This window comes from Pezoporus wallicus, unplaced genomic scaffold (genome assembly GCF_028554395.1).
Source record: "Pezoporus wallicus isolate ANWC-B61680 ecotype Strahan unplaced genomic scaffold, APGP_CSIRO_Pwel_v1 contig_8542, whole genome shotgun sequence".
Taxonomy (NCBI): domain Eukaryota; kingdom Metazoa; phylum Chordata; class Aves; order Psittaciformes; family Psittacidae; genus Pezoporus; species Pezoporus wallicus.
In genome coordinates, this window is record NW_026640148.1 from 1962265 (window position 1) to 1985984 (window position 23720).

The 23720-nt window shown below is 47.1% G+C and overlaps 1 long non-coding RNA gene across 2 annotated transcripts in view; it reads left to right on the forward strand.

Annotated features, from left to right (window-relative positions):
• The window catches only part of LOC130603735 (uncharacterized), a 33198-nt gene extending 11839 nt beyond the window's left edge, over positions 1-21359 (forward strand). The window contains exons 2-5 of one of the 2 annotated variants that reach the window (XR_008973262.1): positions 14737-14831; positions 15283-15433; positions 19750-20067; positions 21120-21359. This is a non-coding gene — a long non-coding RNA (uncharacterized LOC130603735). The remainder of the gene's footprint in view (positions 1-14736; positions 14832-15282; positions 15434-19749; positions 20068-21119) is intronic. The other variant, XR_008973263.1, reaches the window with a different exon arrangement.
• Positions 21360-23720: the final 2361 nt, after the last annotated feature.

A 23720-nucleotide genomic window follows, 5' to 3' on the forward strand; every position in this document is an offset into this window, starting at 1 on the left:
AACACTGCTGTCCCCCCAAGCTTATGGGGGCAAAGAACAAATAGAGATAGCCAGGCACAAAGTGATTCTGTTTCTGTGACTCTGTGGTCCTTTTACCATCATTCTCATGATACATCTGGCATTAGACCCTGAGCGTTTGAGAGGAGGGCTGCTGGTGTCCTTGAGAATAAAGTGTGATGTAATATTACACTTTTTATGCATTCAGAGTGCCAGAGACAAGAAAAAAGTTCTTGTTGTTTATGTGATATCAGAATTCAAAGAGTGATCTCAAAAGCATGTGTATTATTTTATAGATCCGTATAAATCAGTGTATTTGCTTGTCTAAATTCTAGAACTTGGGGTGAGGCAATAAAAGGAGATCAAATACAATTTATAAGTGCAGATACAGGCCAGTCTGATCTGTTCTGGGATTCTTTGATCGTGGATTTGGGTGTAAGTGAGAATTAGAATCCTCCTTTACTGGAGCTGATGTTTTGTGCAGTTGAGTCTCTACCATCTTGAACATGGAGAATCTCAGGAGATGAGCTGAAGGTTATAACCATCATAAGTGCATCCCAAAGGGGGCTGGTGTGAGACCAACCCCAACCTGTTTCTTGCAGACAGGTTCCAACCTAGAAGTTGTCATTTCCAGACACCGAAACTGTGGACATGCCAGCTGACAGCTGTGTCCCACTGTCATGGAGTAATGCTTGTGAATCCTCTGTTCTTGATGAGTAACATGATGACCCGAAAGGCTCATACTGGTTTCCAGAGGCTGTTCTTGGAGTACAGTGTCATGTGCTTTGCATGCCTTGTCCTGTCTAAGCTATTGCTCTCATCTTTCATACTGGTGCCTTTGGTCTGATCTCTTGTGTCCTAGAATCATATATCTCTCTGTTTATTCTCTTTGTCTTTCAGTGAAGGATTTTCAACAGCATTCAGGATTGGACAAACTCTGCTCCTGTTGAAACCAAAATGTGCTTTGCCACTGACTTCACTGGGAGCTGTTAGGACAGGGACTGGGTACCATTGGAATCCCATGTCTTGAAGCTGCACCAGCCATGCAAGGACTGGAACAATCAGTGTGAAGAGCAGGACATGTACCAGTCCTGTATGTTCTGGAATTAGTAGCTGGCCACCACCAAAAGCCCTCTTCCCTTCCCATTGACACAGCTGCACATGGGCAGCAGGACCCTAGCTTGAGCTTTGAGTGCATGGGAGGCTGCACACAGGGACCCCTGGTTAACATGGCTTCAAGGTAGTCTGCCCTCAGCCTCTGCTCCACTGTCGTCCCCCAAACCTTCAGAACCTTGCTGTGATACCAGGTTGGCCGTTTGTTACGATTATCTCAACGGTAGAAATTGTCATGGGTAAAAACATCCCATTGTCCAGAAATACAAGACAACAGCATCAGCAAAGAGGGCCCATCCTCCACACCCCCTTCTCCTGTGACTCCTCCACCCTCAGGAAGTGGCAAGGCTGTTCTGTGTGGCCAAAACCAAGGCAGAAAACCTCTGGTGAAAAAGGGAGGTCAAGCTGATTGGTAAGCCAGGCATGGGCACTGAACATCTCTTGAGAGATAAGTCTCTGACGCGTGATTCTTTTCAGTCCTTTTGGAGGCCGTGATAAGGAGGCGGCAGTTGCTTTGTCAGGGTTGCTCACTCTCGTTGTGCAGCATGTTCAGCCACTGAACTTGCTCAGATAAGACAAACATCTAAACTCCATTTCCGGAGACACACACCAATCTTTGCACTCAGGCAATGGTTGCACCAAGGGTGGGCTACTAGAGACAGGTCTGATGTTGAATGCCTGTGAGAAGGATGCTCATTGGAGCTGGTGGTTCCATGTCTCCTTTACTTCACCAGAGCTCCAAAACTGGAGACCAGACTTCCCAAGTGGTACAAAGATCCGAGGTATTTGGCAAAGGTGTTTGTCACCACCATGTCCCCAGGGGGATGTTCCTCCTTGTGACCCTGCACAGTGCTTGGCCTGACCTCATGGTAGTAGCAGTAGTTGCATCACTTTGGCATCTAATCCCATTTATAACCTGAGGTACCAGTTATAAGATGCCAATAAATTTTTAAACCCCTGCAATGGGGAGGCTGATTATTAGGCCATCTCAGATGCATATCTGTCAGTGCAGGGTTATTCCATTAACTGGGATCCAAATCATTAATAAGGTAGAGACTTTTTGGTTAATTGCTACTACCAGAGCAATTATTTAAAGCATTTCTGAATTACAGAGACATTTCTGTTCACTGCCAGTTGCCTAGGGTCAAATACTGGGTCTAAGGCATGTGATGTGAACAGCTACAGCCAATCCTGTCTGGATGCCCTTCCTGGGAGGGATGGATGCACACAGACCTCTCCTTCCTTGTGCTGTGTTGGGTTCTCTTTTACAGGTCACTCAGAAATGCTGTGTGGGTTTCCCAGCTTTTCCCAGGTACAGGCTCCAGGGGCTGTGAGCAGTTTTGGCAGGCAGCAGTCTACTCATGGTGCCAGGGACCAAGTGAATTCATGCCTTTGTGCTTCACAGCTTTTTCCCTGTATCCTGCTGATGAGCTGTGAAAACTGGAATAGCACGTTCTGTCTGTGAACAAAGCCACCGACTGTCCTATGGCAGCGTCTCCTGGATGGAAATGCTTCTCCTGCTTTGTCTGAATATACTCATCCGTGTCCAAGTGGGATGTACCTGCTGTGCATCTATTCCCAACCCATCCTGGTGCCCTCTGCCCCAGCCCCCAGGCTTTCATTTCATTTCATTTCATTCTCACTCTTCCCATCCCCAGACCTCTCGGGAAGTCTGCCTGTGCCCTTCCTGTGGAAGGCTGCTGCCTGCATGAGGGAGCTCCAGGAGCTGCCCATGTCCTGAGCAGTGAAACTCTGTTGTTTCAAAGTCACATTGACCCAGGTGCTGCAGCAAACGTGTGTCGTAGAAGCTGCTGCTGTTTCGCATGAGGGAGCTGCAGTCAAATATTAAAAAGGCAGCAAGAGCATTAAATTATTTGCCAATGGAACATTGTCATTCCTCCATAAAACTATTTTGACCTGCAGTTTTCTATGGAGTCTATTGCTCTTAAATGTGCAGTGAGAAAGGAAATTAAAAATTAATCTTTATTTCCATCTCAGAAGAAAACCTTAATTCTCTGCATTGAAATTATACTCGTAATCCAGGGTAATAAATTATAGTTTTTAATTGCAGCTAGTCACAGCCAGTCAAACGGGAACGTCTCGTTCTCTCGCTTGCTTTAACTTTGCTGTACAGGGGAACTCATGGAGTGCTGGAAAAAAATCACGTACATTGACCCAGGCTCTTAATATTGTGTAGAATGAGCCCAGGGTGTGATACAACAGCCAGGCTCTGCTCTTGTCTGGTACCCTTGAGCCAGTGACCTCAACGTACCTTATGGGCACAAATTGGAACAAGTCCAGAGAAGGGCCACGAGGATGATCAGGGGACTGGAGCACCTCCTGTATGCAGACAGGCTGAGAAAGTTGGGGCTGTTCAGCGTGGAGAAGAGAAGGCTGTGTGGAGACCTCATAGCAGCCTTCCAGTATCTGAAGGGGGCCTATGGGGATGCTGGGGAGGGACTCTTTTCATTAGGGACTGTAGTGACGGGACAAGGGGTAACGGGTTAAAACTTAAACAGGGAAAGTTTAGATTGGATATAAGGAGGAAGTTCTTTCCTGTTAAGGTGGTGAGGCACTGGAATGGGTTGCCCAGGGAGGTTGTGAATGCTCCATCCCTGGCAATGTTCAAGATCAGGTTGGACGAGGCCTTGGGTGATGTGATTTAGTGTGAGGTGTCTCTGCCCATGGCAGGGGGTTGGAACTGGATGATCTTAAGGTCCTTTCCAACCCTAACTAATCTATGACTCTATGAGATTGTGCCATACACACAAGGACAGGGAAATGGGTGAATTCTACTGTTGCCACGTGCATAAGGTGTTGATGTAGCATCCTGTTCAAGGTTATGCAGTGAGTCAGTGTAGAACAAGGAACAAACTCTTGATCCTCGTTCACCTGCTTGTGGATATCACACAATACCCTTGAGAGCTGGGAACAGGAGCCAGAATGCCCTGCTCTGGCCCACTGACCAACTTGGCTGACCTTCAAGTGCCTGAGCTCTGACGCTGTACCTCTTCTGACAAAAAGGTTGGCTGCTTAAAGCAGATCTGTGTTTATGCTCGGTGGCTGGTGCAAGTAACCTCTGCGTTCTTTCACATTACGGTATGCGCAGATGAAGGGAATGTTTCTTGGGTTTGACCATTGCTCTATTGCAAAAAGACACCTTGGTAAATGGGCTTCCTAAGGTATGGCATGCTTTAGCAGAGCCAAGGAGGTGGCTCTGTTCGCAAAAAAGTGATGCTCTGCATGTGCCAGCTCTTTGCATTGCTGTCCCACAGTGTTTATCTGAACACCTGCATGCTCATCATGCTGCTGGATCATCCTGGCTGCTGTCATCTCACCACTTGCACAGTGTCCCTGAGAGCAGCCCATAAGGTGTTTGAATACCTGCACAGTGCAGGTACCTGAAATGTTGATATAGCACTATCCTACAAGTAACCCAGCCTTGGAAGTTGTTTTTTACCCCACCAGATCTCAGGCAATGTGATAGGTCTGTGCTAACAAGGAGGATTTTTGAAGGTGTCTTAGGACTTCCAAGCTCAGCTAGGAAAATGGAGAGCCAGCAGGAATGCAATCCTTAGTTGAACGGAGACAGAGTGGTGGTTAGAGTCTGCAGCTCTGATAATAGCTCCTAGCTTTGTTCCTTTTTCCTGAATTATACTGGTGTGTGGAAGAGTGGACAGAAAAGGATGGAGAAGTGGTGAAAACATCAGGCCCAGCTGTGGAAATGGAGTTAAATCTACCTGGCATAAAAAGCCTTAAGGGGTTATTATCACTATAACCACAGTGAAGGTGTTTGTTATTAATCAGGATTAACCTGGCATGTCTGTAGTTGCTGGTTTGGAAAAGACTGTAACATCTCTGCAGCCAGGACCTTCAGTCTGTGACCATTCCTCCTCCTGAGCTCAGTACTGTTAACTGCCATGAGAGGAATGTGGTGAAATCCTTACTCCAGGATGCACTTTTTGATGAGTAGTGCCTAGATTCCAGACAGGAGGTTTATGGGGTCTTCATAGAATCTTGGAATGGTTTGGGATGGAAGGGACCTTAAAGCTCACCCGGTTCTAACCCCCTGCCACAGTTTCTTGTGGCTCATGAAAGTGATGCTTAAATTTTGAGTGAGAGAACTTTGAGATGCAGGAAGCAGAGACTGCCAGATACAGGCACAAAAGCTCTGCTTCCCAACAGGTAGCCACCAGGGAGAGCAGGAGAACACCCAGCAGACTCTAGCTTGTGTGTGTCATACAGACAAGGCTCCTTCTGGAAATTAAATGGTTTATCTGAAGTTAATCAGGCTGCTGACTGCTCTTTAAAAGAGGTACTTCAGGGCAGGGGCAGTAACTGTGGTTCTGTTTGTTAAATCTAAAGGAGGAATAATCCTAGAATTTATTACCCTGTATGTGTAATTCTTGTATTTAGCAAAATATTGGAATGAGAGTTTATGAACTAAACAAACACGCTTCCAGAGGACAATGGCAGCAGTACTGTCTGTAGCAGTAGTGGCAGCAGTACTGCCTTCAGCTCTAGCGGCAGCCTGGTGGATATGTCACAGCAGAAAGTCTTTTATAGGACAATAAAATTAGTGAATGGGAGCAGAAGAGAAGTGTCTAATGGATCTGGATTTAAACAAGCATCTATGAATCCATATCTCATGAGATCCTGCCTGAAAAAAAACTTAATTGTATCTGGCTGAGCAAGGAATGCAGAGAATAAGGGGAAGGAAATAGGAGGGGTGATCTTGTGACCATGGCTGGAGATTTGACTAAGGGGTGGCCTGGTTTTCAAGGCCTCAGCCAGTGGGTTTAATTCCATGCTCTGCCAAGGACTCCACAAGGACACATCTCTTCTGCGGATCTTAGTTTGCCATCACTAAATGAAGAACAGTGCCATTGCCCTTCTTGCTTGTGAGAACGATGGCATTTCAAACTGGGAGTTTTCACGAACCGTGGGAGTGGAGCCCATGCAACAACGTTGGATTTTTCCACCCTGCCATATGAGCAATTATAAGGAATTACCCATTTCTCATCATTTCATGCTTCACGCACAAGGGGGGCAGCCTCTGGTTCCTATTAGAGTAGCAGCATTTCATACACATTCTCCATCGGTGCAGTTATTGACGCAAGCTGCAGAAACAAGAAGACAAGGCAAAAGGGCTTTGTGCCTATGGGATAACCCCCCTTTCCCATGAGTAACTGCTACACATCTGTTACAGCATCTGATTTACTTTTTTCCTTGGGTTTGACTCGTATTCTGTGGGAAGAGGACAAAGATTTATCTGGTGGTTGGAGATTTCATGTTAGGTGAGAAAAAGGGTCTTTGGTTTTCCTCCATCCTGGAAATACTTATGATGAGATGTTCAGTGGGGCTACGCAGTGAGTGTTCAGGCTCATGGCCATGTCATTTAGTGTTTGCTTGGCTTCCAGTGACTGGGAATGAAGGGGACTGTCTCCTCCATCCTCCTGCAGCCTGGGGACTCCACTGTTCTGGGCCCAGGAGCATTTGCTTTTGTCCACTCCCTCAGACACAAGTGCTAGCCAGAGAGATTGTCTCCAATGTAGTCTGAGCAGCTCTTCCTCTCACGCTCTTCTGTATCAAACACTTCCCACCTTGAAAGCTTCCTTGGTTAACTGCTCATTTCAGAATCATTATTAATGTATTTGCACAGGGATTTTGGAATTTAATTAGCCTCTTTTGAACTGCTCTTAGTGTGTTTGTCTAGAGAAACAGAAAATCCCTCCATGACTTGTTTGCTTTCTTCATTCGTTGGTTTTCACTGGAAGGGGAAGATATGGATGGGCGTTGCAGGGTTGCATCCTACTGGTGCTGCATCTGAGGATAAGCCGTGGGGCTCTGCAAGGGAAGGGGCTGATGCTGCATCCAGGCCTCTCCTGTCCGTGGAGGGAGTGTGAGCATGGCACAGGCTGAGCTGCAGAGTGTGCAGTAGGACTCAGTCAGCTGCTGATAAGGATCTGTGATGTCCAAGCACACAGCTCCTGACCCAGATATGTTTGCACCATGGCAGCTGTGCTGGCTGAACTGGGCTCCTGTTACTCTCTGCAGTAGTTTCCCTTGGGAAATTCACATCCCTGACTGTGATTTGAATGAATTCTGCTTCCAGTGGACAGAGGCCAAATGGCTCGATGTTATTTTCATCCCACTTCTCGGAAGCACGTGCTCAGGGCAGCAGTTCTGTGTGTTGCAGGCTGTGTATGTACCTCCATGCAGCTCTGTGGGCACTCAGTTTCCATTGGTTTAAGTTGGTTTTATCGCCTTTTGCCTACTCCAGGCTGGACAGAGCAGCTCCGGGTTCCCTGGGTTCCCTCCACCATGGGAGCGCTCACGTGCGCTCTCTTTCACAAACCACCGTGGTTATGGCCACTGCCTCTGGTCCTGTTGTATCGGTCCCAAATGGAGGAAGGATGACTAACTTCATCACTTGATAGTTTTGGTTTCTAAAATTAAACAGCCTGCCACATGTGCAGCACTGTTACTGTATTTACGCCAGCAGTTAGACAGCACTGGCCGAGCTGGAGGGGCTTTGCAGCTCTGCGGCTTGCGCTGCTGTTGTGTGGACACAGATGTTCCTTTGCCCTTTTCTTACATTTCCCTTGTAAAAACAAAAGCTCTTGTGCTCATAGAGCTTTCTGGACAAACTCCCAGGCATCGCTTTGTAAACGTGTCCTGATGCTCCTTGGTGTGTGGCTCCAAAGGATGGGTGGAAGGGTTGAGGGACTGGATCAAAACCAGGAGACAGTGCAGCAACCAGAGCTGGAAGCTCCAGTCCCAGTGCTACAGCAGCTGCTCTCTGAAGGATCGGGGCAGTGAAGGAGGTGCAGAATGGGGCTTCCCTGTGTAAACAGTGGGTGTTCTCTCTATGGAGTCACCTCGGGAGCCATGTATAGCTCTGCAGGGCATTTGGTGACACATAGTGGCACACTGCACAGGCTGCTAAGTGAAGAAGGGATGCTTTGTAGGAGCTCCCTTAGCACCACTCAGATTTATTTGGATCCTAGGAGATTAGAAATCAGAGGAATAAGCAGTGGATAAAAGCCAAGGTGAAGTGTACAGAGGTGGAAGGAGCAGAGCCTCATTCTTTGGAGGAGGACAGGCTGAGAGATGAGATGTTCCTTATTAGTTTGGTTCAGGGAGCGTTACTCTGTGGTCTTAGCTGTGTTGCTTTGTTTTCTAGCAGGAAATCTGGCTTCCCTGACAGAAGGATTAAGAGGTGGGATGAATATTTAGCACTAACTATTTAAGAGTGTTTGGGTGAAACAGAAATATTTTGACATATTAAGTCTGATTTTTACCAACTGACTTGGTGACTGAGTCATGCTGTTGTTTGGGGTTGAGCAAGTGTTGCTGCAAAGCATTAGCAGGCCTGTGCTTTGGTAGGGTTGCATGTGCTTGTTGAGTAGGTGGCAGGAGAGGGTTTGGTTTTCATTCAATTTTGGCTTTTTATTGAAAACAATTTCAATTATTATTGGAAAGAATCCTTGGGGATTTCTTTCTCGTGGAATAGAGCTATATGGATCTGGAAGCTATATGTAATGGAAGCAGTGTCACTGTCCTGTTGGACAGTGTCCAACTGAGAAACCCAAATCAATTAGATCAGAAAAAAAAACAGATTCTAGACGAGGTTTGTGCCTGCTGCATCCTCTGAGGATGCATGGATGATCCTGGGGTACAGGGACACCTCAGACCACTTCATAACCCTGTGCGCTAACCTGTTCCTTGTCCCTGCAGCTTTTGGAGATCATGTTCCATACCTGAACATCGTTCCAGTGTCTATAAACTATTGCTAGTTTGTTTTACTCTTCTTAAAGCTGCGTGAGACTTGTGTCCCTGGACCAGTTTTTGTTCTGGAATTTCCTCACAACATGCAGATTCTTTCAGATTTTAGTTCAGAATCTTCCCTCTGGTGTTTTCGGGGCTGGTGGGCAATGGCTTTCTCAATCCCCTTCCTTCTGCTCCTTTATTGGGAGCCAAGGAGGAGGCCTGTTGGCTGTTGTTTATTAAGCTTGCTTCCTGCAGGAGATTTTCAAGCTCACTGCGGCCAAGGCAGGGATATGCCTTCCTATGTTCCACCTCTGCTCAGAAGGCAGGAGGCTGGCATACAAAAGCAAACAAGTAAACCCTGGCAATAATCCTCTTCTTAGAGAGACAGAGCAGGCTCACAGCATTTGAAGTTTCCTTCCTAAACCAGGGATCAGCATTTCCATGGATTCACAGAACTGCTTTTGTGTCTTTTGCAGGCAAAAGGAGCCTTTATGGTTACAGTTTTGCCTGTGGATAGGTCTGGGTAAATCACTTAAAATTCCCAGGTTTCAGGATAGGATGGAGCACTGGGAAAGGCAGAGGGGTGCTTCTGTGCCAAAGGCAGCAGGGGCAGCAGGAAGGGGAGCCTGGGTCCTCTCAGCTTGGGTAGCTCAGCTTCCCTGCTCAGTGTCTGCATCCAAACAGCACTGGGTACCAGTATTATTAGTTGTGATACATGATGCATTTTTAACACTTGGAAAGGCTTGAATTTATTTGCAGAGAGCTGCTCTGGGGATTCAAGGGTGGCATCATTCAGTTAACTAACTTTGAGTCCATATTGGACATTTGAAATGGTAAATCTGCAGTGTCAGGGGCCTTGCTTTTAATACCAACAGGGCATTTGCCCCTCTCCTCTTTGCTGTGCTCTCTCTGCTTCCCATCTGAGAGATGATGTGGGATTTATTGATCCCAGCTTTAGGGACTTGTTGTATTTATGAACCCAGACTGCAGTATAAAGGTACAAATGCCATTTGAAAGGGGAAGATCTATATTGGAATGACAAAGAGAATAGATTAAAACAGCCTCCCCTCTCTAATGGTCTGTGGGGCTGATGTTACCAAAGGGAATGCCCTGGTGCTGTCTACCTGAACCATGCTTGAAAGTCTCCAGCTTCAGGGGATTTTTCTTGAGCACTGTATTGATTTTTGTTACTACATTAAGCTTTTAGCTTTGCAAATGGTTTTCTTTGAAATGATTAATACTGCAATGCGCAGCTCGAGGGGTGAAATAGCTCTGCTGCTGTTGTGTAGGTAACAACTGCAGTCGCTTCCATCTCCCCTTCCTCTGCTGAAGCCCCTCAGCTAATGCGCCTGGAGGAGGGTGAGGAGAAGAGGAAGTAACGTGGGGAGCCAGGGTGGCCTCCGAGCTGGGTGAGGAATAACAAGCCTTTGATAAATGGAAGGCAATGGTTTAAGCTTTCTTGGTGGTTGTGAGTCTGGACTGGGGTGGGGGAGCTGGAGCCGGGGTCCTCGGGTGGGTCTGTGGTTGTGCTGAATGGATGTGGGGAGGCTGTGGCAGCTCATTAGGGGCTGAGAGCTGTCATCAGTGTGTTTCTTCCTGCTTGAACAAGGAATCTGAGATAAACTCTGTTATCAGGTAAACTCAGACGTTCTCACCTCGAGACTGAAGACAGTTAAGAGTAAGTGGTGACAGGGCCCGACTGGAGGGTTGCTGCTAGCGTTGGACCGAGGTTTAAACAAGGTCTCAGGTTTTTCTGCTGTTGGAGAGATTAGCACAGCTGAGTCAGTAAATCCAGATGGTTATGGTTGTTTCACATCTCTCCAGCTCCCTGTCTGATGGGAGCTGCTTGCAGTCAGGAGCATGTTACTGCAAATGCAGCTGTGCTGCTTGTAGCAGCTTATCCATCCATCCATCCCCTGTCTCCTCCCTCTGTCACTCTGTCTTCTCTATGCCTGGCTTCCTGCTTCCAGGGCTGTCCCTCACCCCAGGGATATGGGGGAGATACTGCAACATAGGTGGATGCTGCAAAACTGTCATCCTGTACCAAAGATTGCAGAGACACGCACAGGGATGCCCAGGCAGGGTGGGGATTATCCGCAGTGGGAATGGTCTCCTCTTGCACTTGTGAGGAGAGGAGGTTAGTGCCAGCCCTTTTGCTCTAGAGGGGGTGACTTGTCTCTTGGCTGTTTCTATTTGCTGTTGACTGTTTCTCAACCCCTTTAAGGGGGTCCCTCCCAACCCAAATCACAGTCTGTGATTTAGTTGTTAGTATTTATATCCCTATCAAATCTCCATGCAGACAGCTCGGTCAAGAGGCAATTGGTCTCGTCACTAGGAGGTTCCTGAGGTTTGCTGACATGTGCTTGAGGATGTGACAAGCCTCCTACCTCAGCAAGTAGCAGGGAAAAAAGTGTGTCCCCCCCCCGTCCACTGGTGTGTCAAAACCTCCAGTTCTGTGTAAAGTTGTTAAATAAGCTTCCAGGCAAAATAAAAGATCAAAAGGGGTCTAATTAGCTGCAGTCTGCTCAGGAATTGTGGATGTTCACCTAGTTTTATAAATTGACACTTTTAACATTAGAACTCAAAGCAAAAAACGATGTAATTATTCCCTTTTTTGAAGCTTAGGTTTAATGTCTTTATTGAAAATTGGGTACTTCTATGGCATCTCAAGATGCTTTATTCTATCAAATCTGGAGCAAGTCATTTTTCATTTTGGATTGTAATGCGGTATAAATGATAAGGGCCTGATTCAGAAAGCTCCCCCCCCCCCTCCACAGGCAGCCTGACGAGAAAGCTTCATAGTCACATCTTAATAACCCTGAAGATAATCTATGGTTTGAGTCTTTGTGAAGCTGCTCGCTTTAATACAAGGGAAGGAGTGAGATTTTTTGAGCTCTTAGTTAGGGTGCCCGAACCTGCCTTGTCATCACAGGATTTCTACTTCCTTTTATATCTTTTACCAGACACAGGATGCTAAAAGTGTATTTCTCCTACAGCCTTTCTGGGCTGTGATCATGTCTCTGGGAGTGCTTCAGGTCTAATTTGAATCTTGGAGAAGGTAGCAGGTAGTGGAATGGAGAACATCTGGTGGTTAAAGCAAAGGAGGACCGAGAGATAGATGAGTTTTGTTATAAATTCTTCAGTTTTGTTCTGGAATGACCTGATCACATGTCTTCTTTCCCAGTGTCTGATCATTTGGATGTACCATGTATGATTCACATGTTAAACCTCACTGCGGTGACCTCTGTAACCTAGAGCAGCCCAGATAGATGGAGAGGTCATCACGAAGTAGTGTGTTAGAGCTGGACTGGTTCTGAAGTTTTTGTGCTGTGGCAGGACACACAGGCTCCATTTAGAACCAGGGGCTGATGGTGCTGGCATTTCCCTAATGCACAGGAAGTCCTGGTGCCTGTCCTTAAAGACCTTACCACCCATAAAGACAAATGGCAAGTACAGGATTTGTGTGAGGGTGGCTGCAGGAAGGGGTCAGTCCCTTAGTGAACTGTAGTCTTTTGGGGGATGTTTATCTGAAAGTTGATGCAAACGGAGGTGGGTTTCTTTGATCTGAGATTCTCAGGAAAACTCTCTTCTGTCATTTCAACTGCTCCCTGGCTTGTGTCAAACGTACCATGAGTGGGGTGTCCCCAGGGACTAGGCATTGCCCAGGTTGTAGCTGGGCTGGAGGGGAAGTGGGGCAGGGTTTGTGCATCAGAAGAGGGCTTGCAGTAAAGACATTTGTATTGGCATCTTTTATATTGTTCCAATTAGAAAGTTTCAGTTCCTGATGATCCTGCTGGGCATAGGTTCAAAGTTTCATTTGCACTTGGCTCGGCTCAGATGCTGGAGGAAACTTCCATGATGGGAGACAGATCCTTTTCCTTCAAAACCATAATGTCTCAATAGACATTAGGATTGGATTAGAGCTTCCTTTAAGGATCCAGTAGGGATTTGCTTGTGTTTTTCCAATTCTGCTTCTGTGATGTGGTGTGGTGATTAGAAGAGAGATTTTGAGGCATCCCTCAGGTTCTGAGAGTGGTCTGGCTACTTGCTTTTGTGGGTTCTGCAGTAATCAGAGCTCACTGAATGAGAAGCTTGGTACGTACATGTATTACTGAATCATAAAGGTTTTCCTGAGAGAACAGCGTTCATTCTTCATACTCCTAAATTATTTTATTGTCTAACTAGTAAATAGATGTTGCTTTCTAGCCCTGAGACAACTGCTCTCTGGAAAAGGTTCAGTTATTGTTTCTTTGTGCATACTCTATATGGACTTTGCTGCCGTGCAGCGTATGTATGGTCCAAGGCCTTTCTCATTTGCTACTTAGCAAGATGCTCAGAGGCTTTGGTGGAAAGAGATAGAGCCCAAAAGCAGCTCTGAGAGCTACTGCAGTTTGATGCAAGGAGCGGGTGATGCAATTTGGTGGCTGGTGTAACATAAAGCTGCTTTTGTTAAGGAGTTAATGAAAGGGGAGTTTTAGTCTCTGTCCCACCCCGAGCAAGAGTAGGTGGGTGTTCTCTCTGGCTGTACGTTGGGTCGAGATCTCGACCTCCAGTGAACAGACTAATGTTGTGGAGCTGCTCCACAGCAGCTCTGTGCTGTGGGCTCGTTGCTGGAAGGGTTTATGTAAAGCAGAGCATCACTCCTGGGAAGCGGAGCTTGGACAGCACAAGCAGCTTGCATCTGGCTCTCATACTGCCAGGATGATCATTAAATAACACTTCAGTGTTGTAGAGCTCAGTGGTTTTGTTTTAAGTATTAAATAAAGATTTTCATTTAAGGGAATTTAGCTTAAGCATCTGGTTGCATGGCTGATGTAAGAGTACTGGAAGGCTGTAGAATTCCCAAAATGCATCAGGGAATGAAAGTCCTTACTATTTCATAAACTATACAAGATAAAAGTAGCTGGACTAATAGGTTTGTAATCTGTAACTGTGGGACAGAAATGTGTGCATATGTTAGAGGTGGGAACCCAGCACTTCCAGCAGAATACACAGCTGCTGTCTGAGGTGACAAAGTGATACGCTCTTGGCTTTTGCCTTGTATTTCCTGGGTTGGTTATACCAGTGTGCCTACTCTAGGTGTCTCCTTTAGAAGTATATGATTTTCCCCCTTTATCACTCCTCAGGAACATGCAGGGCTTGTAAATTCCAGGTGGTATTTAACCCCTTCTAAAGTCACCTACGTTGTCTGACACGCTGTACAGCTGCCTCTCAAATCCACTATATTGCCTCTAGATAATGCCTGATGCCTCGGTGCCAATCCAGAAATTCCCAGAGTATACATCACCAGTCAGGTTATAAAGAGAGAAATTCTCATCTCAACAGGGGGTGATAACTGCACGTTAAAGAGTTGGATTAGACGGGTTATTATATGTGTTATTACTAGGTTTTGATGACCTACAAACTAGGGCATTAACCATATAATTATGTAACTTATGATTACCTATAAGTGCTCCCTCTTCAAATGGCCGTTGCAAATTCGATCTTTCCTCTGCTGAAGTGACCTGTCAGCTGCTCCTTGTGATTCATTAAATATGTTGCAACTGAGCTATAATCATCACTAGTTTTACAGAGTGCATCCAAACCAAGGATAACCGCTTTTGCTTTCACTGAAGCAAGCAGTCCTGGGTGTTGGTGTCTGTCTTCCTCACCCAGAGAAGTCTTCATCCCAAGGCTCACTTACAGTGTTTTTGGTTCTTGGGAGTTCCCTTGGAGCTTTCCAGAATCAGAAAGCCTCATGAGCGACAGATTAGCATGCAGAAACCAGAAATGGGTAAAACAATATTAACTTCTATAATTTCTCTTTTATAAACTCAATTTCAGATTACTTTCCCATGACCATTTTCTTTTCAGAAGCATTCATCAGAGCTCTAGGGTTTCGTTTCCTTTAAACTGACAACTTTTGGAATCAGACAAGATGCGTCTCTGCTGCTTGACAAGGTTCATATGTAAAGATAATGTTTCCTCTTAGACAAACTAGTATGGCTGGAGAGCTTAGGCAAAATTTGAGGCTGATGGGCCCTTCAAGTCTGAAGCAGAAGCTTTCAGTGCTAAGTACGTGCTGAATAAGCAGCTGCTTGGGGTGTAGTTAGATACACATCAGTTAGACCATCTCGGCGGCAGAGGGAAGATACTGAGTACAGTTTTGGCTAGGTCATAGCACTGACTACAAAATATTGCTAGATTATTTGTAAGCATCATCTGGGACACAGATGAAAGGTGGCAGAAGTTTATGAGGAAGAGTCATTCTGTGTCTTAGGTGTGGGAGAGATGTATTTCTCCGGAATGATCTGCTAGCAACATATGAACATGAAGGTTCCTATTTCATGCTTAGGAGTGTGTGTCCTCCAGAAATGACTTCAATGTGCTTCACGTTTTCTTCCCTTTTAATCTCTGCAGGCTTTTGCAGGAAGCTCAGAAAATGGCTTTTACATTCACAGCTTTTTCTGCTCTAACGCAGGCAGAATAATCTTCAACGTGGAAGCTGAAACCCTGTCCTGGGGTAGCACGTCCACGGAGAAGGTCACATACAACTGACAATGCTGAGCTAGTGAGATCTGCTGTTCTGGTTTTGTCAATGATTACCAGGGCCTGACAAAGGTTCTACCATGAGCATTGTGGTAACTTCTTAAAGTTGATTGGGAGCTATTAAAGAGTGATAAAAATCAGATATTTCTGACCATGGTGATCAAAGGAGGAATTCAGTGGTACTACAATAGGTGCTTGGAGTTCTCCGGGCATTGCCATCGGTATTGTTTAATGACCCAAGTGCTATGGCTACGTTGGGTAAATAGCAGCTTTAGCAGGCATAGAGAAAAGAAGTTCTTTGGAGACAGGGGCTTCAGAGGGACAACATAACTCACTTGCAAGCTGTCCTTGAACACTGGTGGTTGTCACATTGTGACTGTCAGCCAGGAGGTTGATTCCACTTCCAGAATCCTGATTTATTCAGAATCCTGCATATTTCCTCTCTGGGGTTTCACACACGTTGGTTGGGGTCATCATGACGAGGGTCATTTAATGCTTCTGCCCTACCTATAGGAATATGATGGTTTGGGAGCACAAATCCTCCACTCTGCCACGCTGAAAGGCAGGACAGTCAGTGCTAGTCAGCTGGGAGGCTCAGCGCATGGCAAGCATTAAGCCAAGAGCTCAGAAAGGGGAGCACCAAGTCCCTGGCAGCACAGAACAGGTTTTCTTGTCCCATCTTGTCCTGCACCCAAAACTTGCGGCCATCCTCACACTGCTTGGTGTGTGTGGAGCAGTGCTGGGGGGACATTGCCTTGCTGCACCTTAGCCTGAAACCCCCAAACTGCCTCAACCCAACACACATTGGAGCTGCATGAATCTCCTTCTTGTTCCCATTGCCCAGCCACCAGCAATTTCCCAAGCATTGAGTACATGTGTATGTAGTATTGAGTCATTTCTTTGGGGCTATTGTTTAAGTCTTCAAACCATGGAAGGAAACCGGGAGCCTGTTTAGATGTCACTAAAGGTCACTGGCTATTTTTACAGATTGTGTTAAAGAAAACCCAATCTGCACAAAAAGAATATTCAGATTGTGCAGTCAGGACTTTGAAAAGTAATTTTGCTGCCAAACTATCACAGATCTCTATGGACCAGGTGCACACTGAGTTTGCAGGGGCTCGTGGCTTGGCCAAAGGTGTGTTACTCTCCCTTTAAAGGATTCTTCCCTGGTACCACTGTGACTTTCCTGCCACATTCGAAAGCAGTGCTCTGAGCTATAGCACTGTGCTCTGTCCAACACTTGCAAGAGGTATCGGTTGTTGGGGTTTCTTAACTTGAGTAAAAGGTTTTCCTGTAGTGAATGAACTGCATTAGATGAAATTTTCACCCTAGTTCCAGCCAGGGCAGCATGGAAAGCTTTAATTTGAAAGATTAAAGTCAGGCAAGTCTAAGCAACCAGAGTCTTATAATAGTGAGTTTTGTCCTATGAGGTCGGGTTATCGAAGGGAAGTGGTTTTTTCTGTCTGTTTTGGTTTTGATGTCATTCCATCAAACATTTAATTGGGAGACACAGCATTAGCTTCAAACCCATTTTGAAGCAATGAGCATTAGTCAGACATAAACAAATGACTGGGGGCAACTGCATGAGTGCCAAGTGGTGGGAGAGATGTTAACAAGGGGCTTTGCAAGCTGCTTCCTTGAATGAATGAAGTAGCTGCAGAGCAGAAAGCAGAGCTGGCTCAGCCAGGGCTCTGGTGAGGGGAGCAGGGCTCCTATAGCATGCGGAAGGCACCTACATCTCCCAGTCTCAAGCAAGGTATGCGAATGCTCAGGGAAAGCAGGTTGGGGATGCTTTTGGTGTGCGCTGGAGTGATCCAGGCAGGGACATGGTGGACTTTGACCATGTGGTGCAGCTGAGCAGTGGCTGGATCCAAAACCTGTCAGCCTGCTCTCCTGGGGGCAGCAGGGGGGACATTGTGGTGCTCCAGAGGCAACTTAGGATGTTAAACTGGAGCTTATGAGGTTAAATTGGCTGTGAGGGACTTACTCAAGGTCTTAAGTCAGAGCAGAGCTGGAGGTTCATTCCCACGTCCGTGGTCCCACCACTGGAACATGCTGCCCAGAATTGCTTGGGAATAGGTTTGGTTTTAATCTTTGTGCTGTTCTCCTTGCTGAGGTGCCTGGAATTTATCTCCAAAATATTCTGGAGGGGAAATGTGATCATAAAGCGAGAGCTCTGGGCTATGCGGGCTGCTTTTCAGGCTCCTAATGCCTTTGAAAGGGGGAAGTGTTACAAACCTGCCTCCTTTGGTTTCTGACAGGGAGAGTGATATAAAAAAAGGCAACAAAACCCAACAAACCATTTTAATCCTTTCCACTGAGTTCGTGTCAGCTTCAGCCTAACTCAGCCCACATTGCAGGAGCTTCGGGAGGCGTTTTATGTCTGTTAAAATGGATTTGGGTCTTTATTGCTTTCATGACTGTATCGCTAACTGGGGCCAGAGCCTTGCCCTGACTGACACGTGCAGTGGGTAGGCAATTCCTGCCCTCGGTGGCATAACAGAGACAGCTGCTGGGCCCTGGGTGAGGTTTGCTGAGCAAACCATGTGCCCAGCCTTGTGCAGCAGGGCTGAGCCTTCAGTTCCTCTCCAGCTCCTTACGCAAAACCCCGCGCTTCCTCTCGTGTATCTCTGGGGCCTCGTAAGACCCTTCCTCTTCCCAGCATTTCACATTGCAGCTGCCTGGCAGGGAATTGCCAGTCCTGAGCCTGCCCTTGTTGTTTTCCCAAGCAGAAGGAGAAAGCTTGAAGTTCCCTGACCCAGGGAGCTCATATCTGCCCTGTTGAGAGACATCCTCGGCAGGGGAGGGCATGGGTGCAGGCGAGGAGCGCCCGTGTCGGGCAGGCATCGTGCCTGCCTTCACCAGGCTGATGGGAACAGACAGGGACAAAGGTAAAGCTTGTGGCATGAAAAGGCTGCTTGTTGCAGTGTTTCATGGCCAGTGAGCGTGACCAGCCTTCAGGGCTAATTACCAAAGGAGAGAGAGGTATGTTCTTGTCAGCAGACCTACAGGGTTACTATTTAATGAAGCAGATATGCAGGTAGCTTGTTCAGTGGCATGAGCAAGTGACTGACTTGTGTCCACAAGGATGTAGGTGTGCGTGGCGGGGTGCTTCAGGTGGCTTTCAACCCCTGGTCTTCCCTCTAATTGTACTTGGGCAAAACTCTCTAGTTTTTCCTCTCTGCATTCTCAGCTCTCCTTTTCCCTTTTCCTACCCCAGCACATCTCATTTAATCCATCCCATCCTTTCATAGCTTTCCACCTTACTATTACTCCCCTTTTTTTCAGTCCCCGATGCTAATTGGCATTGAACAGCGGTGTCATCACTATTTCATCAGGCCAGCCCCAGCTCCCTGCTCATGGTTTGTGGAGCATGTGTGAGCTGGGAGCAGCCAGCATCCTCGTGCGCTTGCATCAGGGTCCCCCGTGGATCGCAGTTGCTCAGCACATCTGACAAGTGTTACTTGTCCTTTTCGTGGGACTGCCCGTGGAGGTGTGCAGGGGGTGCTGAGCTCAGCCAAGCCCTGGTGCTGTGCTGGCGGGGTTACAGCCAGCATAAGGATGCCTCCATGCTGCAGGAATCCCTTTGTATCACTGTGTCATCGTATGCCCAGGAATCAGTTGCGTGTTAAGCCAGTGCCTGCTCTGGGCTCTGTGGGAGACATGAGACAAAACATGGCAATTAATCAAGTGATGGGTTTTTTTTGCCCAAACTATTAGGTTTGGGCAGACTCAATGGCTCTTTCTGACTCTTAAACTTGCACTCATACTCCTAAGCTGAGTTAATACAATTTACTCCATCCAGTATCACCTCTCAGACTTATCCTGACTTTGAGACTGGCCTGCTATAGGGGATGTCCCTTGGGGTCTTTTTGTAGGAGGTTGGCCAGGGTAGGACAGCTTGAAAAAACATGTTTGACTTGTATGTTCCCTGGAATTTGTGCAGTTTTCTCTGCACAGACCACGTTCAATTTTTTTCCTGGGATATTAAGAAAACATATCTTTGGAAAGAGCCAACCTTCTTTTTGTTATCCTCTTTGTCTCTGAATGCTGCACAAACCACCTGATATGAGGCACTGAAGATGTTTTGGTGGCCAGTCATGTGCTTGGTCTCAGTTCAGTCTGTCACCCACAGGAGGACATGGGGCTGGGATGCTAGAGGCAAAGCTGTGCTACCACATGGGTGCTCTGGGTCCCAGCCCTGTACTCTGTGTCTCTACAGAAGCGACATACTGTGGAAAGCAGCCCTTGCTGGCTCCAGGTTTGTGTCACCAGTCCACTTGTAGTGATGCCGGGAATGCACTTGTGCTGCTTCACACTCTCCATTTTTACCAACAGGATCCAGGCCAGCGCTCTGACTCCACTGGTGACCTTGCGGGGGACATGGAACCACTGGCTGTCACAGCACCAGAGGGAGCAGAGGATGCAACAGCATCGTCAGTCAAGGTGGAAGGAGGGGACAAAGCAGCGGCAAGAGGGGAGGTGGAAAGCCCAAAGGGAGCAGGTCCAGGTGGAACAGGTCCTCAAGGAGCAGCGGCAATTGTGGCAGAAACATGGGAATACCCAGAGGCAGAAGTTGCTGCAGCATGTGCCCGGGCAGCAGAAAGGATTGCAGTGTCACAAGCAGCCAAGGTGTTGCAATCAGCAATAGCTGAGGTAGACACCCCACAGCCCCAGTTTCCCCCAGGTGCATCCTTCCCTTATCGAGGCTCGCATATACCCAATCACCTGGGAGGCTGCAGCTCCAGCACCTTCAGCCTATGGGGAGAGATCTTCAGTGTGGAAATATTGAAAGCAATAAAAAAAAAAAAAAAAAAAAAAACCATCCCTGAAATTCCTGCTGAGAGTTTGTGCTCTTTTCCCATCTGGTTTCCCTCTGTCTTTCAGATGAGCTCTTTTTCATGGTAGCGGGCACTTTATCACGCCTGGTGTAGTTAAGGTTACAAAGCACTCTCCATTACAGCCCGCTGGCCACATGCTCATCCTGCTCCAAAGCATTCATATTTGGGGATCAAAAAAGGTCCACGCGTGGTGTTTACTCAGCAGAGAGTTTTTATTTGACATTTGAGCAATTATGTCTTGTGCGGTTCGTGCGCTCGCCGAGGTGATAAACGCGCCTTTCCCATTTGGAAAACCTGTCTGTTAACATTGACGACGTGGTGATGGATTTTCAGCAGGGCTGGGATTCGGGTTGGCCAGGGCTCGGTGCCCACTCCGAGCACCACATTGTCAGATGTGTTTGGCACCCAGCAGCTCCCCATTGGGTGTGAGACCCTTGGCCACGTTTGTTCCCATGTGTGGAGCTCTTTTGAAGAGCTGCCTGCCTGCAGCACCACTGAGCATCCACCTTCTGCTCGCAGGGAAATCTGGATCTCATCTCCCCAGGCTCCGGTTTCATTTTGGTTTGCAGGGTCAGCTTGTTGCTAGCACTGTTTCCTGGGCCCCAGAGCTGTCCTGAGTGCATGGTGTTGCTGGAGGATAATCTTTTAGCTTACCCCCCCAGTTTCGGGGCAGGAAAGGCTCTTCAGTGTGTGTTTGAGTTCCGGTGTGGTTTTACGTCTTGTGGAGGTTGGCTGGATTTAGGCACACAATTTAGGCAAACAATTCTCTAAAGCAGCCTGTGAATAGGAACCTTTATTTTTATATATCATCAGCTTACTTTCTAGTGACCCTCCAGCACTCATGTATTTATTCTCTTGACTTTTCAGCTCAAAGAGAAGAGGAGCAGCACGTGGCTAAAGCCAAAGAACACCACTCAGCAGCAGGAGGAGGACTGGGTGGAAGAGGGAAAGGTGAAATGAAATGAAGGAGAGCTGGTGTTCTGGACCATACCTGATGGGGAGCAGGTACCCTGGCACCATGACAGCTCCTCAAGTGCAATAGGGCTGCTGGTTACATCTCTTTTGTGACTGCCCATGCTATTAAAAATAAAGATATGCCATATTCCACACCCAGTTCAAGGTCTTTCTAAGGCCCTTGTCTCCTGGTTTTATGAAATGGCAGCTCTGCACCTCTTCCCCAAAGATAACCTAGAGTAAAGTGTGCTGTTCATGCTGGAAAACAAGCTCTTGGCATGAAACGATAGAAAAAAGATGCTGTAAATGTGGGGTCAGGTTTGTGTGCCTGTAGGCCAAGAGATGGTTGTGGGAGCACAGCTAATGTCAATTGGTTTCGCATCCCAGTAGGGCAGGTGCAGGCTCCAGTCTGCTTGCTCCAGCTCTGATGGGTGTTTCTTGCCTACGTGGGAATGGTAGGTTATCATCTCTTTTTTTCTTATTTGTTTTCTAATTCTGCTTATTCATCTGGAGCAGGGAATGGGGAAGGTCGCTCCATCCACACTGATAATGGTAAAGTCATGCAGAAGAAAATAAGGAAATGGAAAACAGCATCTCCAGAACACAGCGGTGGACTTGCCAGCATGAATGGCATTCCCCAGGCAGTGCAGGATGATCTGTGAAAGATACCCCTGTTTTTTGAGAGGAAAACCATTATTTGTTGTTTTTTTCAGCCTCTGAGGTGTAGGTAAGTCTGTGTTGTAGTAAGAGGTGGTGATGGGCACCCAGAAGTGGTGGCATGTTGGTGGCAGTTGTGGCATCGTATGGAGCCATTCTGTGTGTGAAATGTGGGAACAGACCCCTGATATAACGGGAGGGGAGGGTGTTGGGGATCTACTGCCTGGTGATGAAGGTCTCCCTCCATCTCCCCCTCGGGAACCGTGTCCTTGTGTCACAGCAAAGTCGAGGGGTTCGGTGCCAGGCCCGGGTCCTGCAGCACCCCCACATCCAGTGCACCTCTGCTGGCTTCTTCCTGTGTCTAGTGACAGGCTGGGGAGGAGAGAACAGCAGCATCTGATTAAACCTCAGCCCCCCTGGCCCTAGATCTGAGGAGGCAGAGCCCGCCCTCCCTTCCCGTACCATAATTTCATTTTATTACAAAAAGAGCCCGTATTAAAAAAGCTCATGATTATGTTTTCTGTTCACCAAGACTTTTCCTGTATTCGACCTTTGGATAACCTCCAAGGCTTGCAAACATTTGAAAGGAGTAAAGGAGCTCGTTTTATTGCAGGGCCTCAGCATACATTCTTTCCAGCCTATCTTTAACATCAGTTGACAAGAATTATATAATTGCAGTCTGTGATCCCTTTAAGGCTAAAATGTATTCGTTTTCCCTCAAAGAACACTTCAGGTTTCAGAGTTAAATGTAGACTCCCCCCCCCCCCATCTGGGTTATTCTGTAAAAAGCTGTTTTCTCTTAAACTGGCAAATCTCATTCCACCAAGTTGCATGGATTTATTTTTTACTGTGGTTTTAAGCTCACATGTTAACAAGTAGAAGAAATAGCCTCCAAATCCCAACCTGTGTTTGCCATTCCATTGGAAAATTAGTGGGTTACAGAGAACACGCAGGGGGAATTATACTCCTTAGGTGGAATCAAGTAAAATTTCAACATACTGGTTTAATCAAATTAGTGCCTAATGCTAATTGATAGGCAGTCTGGAGATGGACAGGTAGCTGGATTGGATTTGATCTTGCATTTCAGGGGCATGACATAATCTGGGTCAGGAAGGAATTTCTGGTTTCCTATCGGAATGGCATCTGCCACCATGTTATAGGAAGCCATTGACATAGGATACTTGAAGAGGAGTCAGGGAATGATGCCAAGAAAGAAGTCTGAAGATAATACCTGGAATTTAAGAAATGACTTGGCTGTTCCCACAGTGACATTCCATTTGCATTCGTTCCTCACCGTGCAGGGTCTCGCTCGTGCTTGTGCTCCTGGAGAGTAAAATAAGCTCATAAAGGTGGGAGTATTCCTGGAAGCTTTCCATGGTGGTTGTGTCTGTGTGTTGGGGCCGGTGGTGCTCAGATGCTCTGCTCAGGTCCTCCACAGTGATGCCACCATGGTGCTCTGAGCATATCCATGGTGCTCCTCGAGAGTGAGTGTGAAGTTCAAAGAAGCTGCAGTAACCCCTCACCCCTCCAGTGCTTCTGGACAGTGGGAGATGAAGGGAGCAGCAGCCTGGTCATGGGTGTTCACATGCAGGAAGGGAAGTTAAATTCATCTGGTAAATTGGCTATTAGGGGTGATTTAGCTGGTTGAAGCTGGAGGGGAGACTGGACTCAATGGGCCGATTGTCTGCCCTGGTACAGCAAAGGAGCTGGGTGGAGTTGAGACCAAGAGGTTTTGAGGGGTTTTGGGGTTGTCCTTAGTCTTGCCATGGACTCACCCCAGACCTGGGATTCCTTACTGGAAAGGAGGACAGCGGCAGCCAGCGTGCTGCCTCCGTGCTCCTTCATCTAAGCACTTGA